Source organism: Bubalus bubalis, chromosome 17 (genome assembly GCF_019923935.1).
Source record: "Bubalus bubalis isolate 160015118507 breed Murrah chromosome 17, NDDB_SH_1, whole genome shotgun sequence".
Classification (NCBI taxonomy): domain Eukaryota; kingdom Metazoa; phylum Chordata; class Mammalia; order Artiodactyla; family Bovidae; genus Bubalus; species Bubalus bubalis.
Genome location: NC_059173.1, coordinates 42,595,561 through 42,597,816, shown reverse-complemented (window position 1 = coordinate 42,597,816; position 2,256 = coordinate 42,595,561).

Sequence of the window (2,256 nt, the reverse complement as noted above, 5' to 3'; positions counted from 1 at the left end):
GCGCAGGTGCCTCCAACCGCCTCCAGCCAGTGGAGCCGGTCACGTGACTCCCAACATGTGGCTCTTCAGCGCGGTACTGTCTACGCAAGTGGAGGTGCCTGGCTGCGCTTCCAGCGGCGGACAGGACTGGGAGGCTGTGAGTTCTCATCTGGGAAGGGATCCGGGAGAACCAGGTCTGTAAAAAGAGATTTAGTAGCCCAAACACGACAGAGCAGCAAAATCAACCGTGTGGGACTAACCAAGTTTAGTTTTTGTTCCTAGAGTAACCCTTGCACTTTCTATTAGAAATCGCTTTAAAATCTTCTCCTTTAAATGTAGCAGGGGTCCTCTGTCTAGTCACTGTCTCAGTGTCTGGTTTTACTGACTGTACCCCATAACATAATTCAACACATTTCTCTTTATCCTGTATTTTATTTAATTTGGTAATTCTATCCAGAGCAGTGGTGCTCAGTCAGACGACTGCACAAATTGGAGGTGTTGGTAGGGGGTGGAGGGAGACACGGGTTTGTGCCCGGGTATCTGTGTTTGAATTTGAATTCCCCAGGTAATTTTAATGTGCAGAGTTGGGAACGTGTTCTAGAACATTGGAGAAGGCAATGGCACCCCACTCCAGTACTCTTGCCTGGAAAATCCCACGGACGGAGGAGCCTGGTAGGTTGCAGCCCATGGGGTCCCGAAGAGTCGGACACGACTGAGCGACTTCCCTTCCCTTCTAGAACAGCGGTTCACAAGCTGATTTTAGGATACCTTTTCACTCATGTAGAAGACTGCAAAGAAGCTACTGTTTTTATGTTATATATTGATATTAATCATTTCAGAAATAGTAACAAAATTAAAAAAAAACCTCATTTAAAATAACAGTAAACCCCTATATAAGTAACATTTTTATATTAAAGTACAATCATTTTGCCAACAAAAAATGTTGTGAGAACAGCCTTGTTTTACATTTTTTGCTGCTGCTGCTGCGTCTTTTTAAATGTCTGGCTTAATAAAAGCCTAATTTACACAGCTGCTTTTGCATTCCGTTTGCTGCAATAGTGCCCAACATACATGTAACTGCTGGAAAACTCCATTATACACTAATGAGGGAATGTGTGAAAGAGGCCAAAAATGTCCTATTATTATTAATAAAGAAATATATTCTGAATTCCTCTTTACAACTTGTTTGATGGTTTCTACTAAAGGAAGGAAGCTTCCATTTTATCATCTCTTACTCTGCAGGACTTGCAGTCTTTAAACACATCTATAAAATGTGAGATGAGTTACTGGCTTTTTTGAACTTTAGTTTGCATTTTTAAATTTATTATCCCAAGTGTGTTGTAACACTTTTAATAGTGCTTGTCACTAGTAAAAAACCAAATATTTTGGCCAGAAGCATTCCAGAGCAGGAATTTTGTTAATCTTTTGGTGACCTCATAAAACTAGTTGGCAAGTCCTACTGGTACCATGTTTGATGCTACCTTCCTTTTCTTAGCGGCTCACTTGACTCAACTGGTTTTTCAGCCTGAGTTTCTTTGTATATTGTATGCTGCTGACATATTAATCTTTCTAAAGCAATTTCACTTATCATTATTCCTAGCTTGAAAAATTAAAAGTTTTCTCACTGCATTGACTTCAAAATCCTTTGTGAAATCCATCACAAATTCAAGAAGTGATGGGCATTTTACCTGCAAAGATCTGGAAAATGAAAGACTTCATTCTCTTTTATGGTAATTTGAAGCACTTAGGAAGAAATTTAAAGGGGGAATTTCCCGAATCACACTCCAAGCAAGAATGTCTCTTTAAGGTGCCAAAAGAAGTTTAAAGGAACCATCTCTGGTCACAGGAAACATAAGTTATTTTCAGAAGTCAGAAAAGCCTGCTGCTGCTCCCCAGGGCAATTTTCTCTCCCTTCCCTTTTTGCCCCCCTTTCTGCCCTCCCCTGACATGACTCTGTAGTTAACCGTGTTTATAGCATGTTCCTTTATGATATGCTCAAGCTTACTTTTGACATATATTGTTAGAAGACAGCAAAAGTGAAAGTACTTAGAAGTGTAGCTTTTTTTTTTGACCCTATTAAAGAGCTCTGAATCATCTCTTCAATAGATTAAGCTGAAAATGTTTATTTTAATTTGCTGCTTTGCATTTTATTTACTGATTTACTGAATGAAAAAAGTTCTGGTGATTTATATGTTGATATTAAAAATAGAGAGTCTCAGGGCCTTTGCAGTGTTCACTTTTTCCTTAGGAATCAGCTTGGTTAGTTTCCCCACTTAC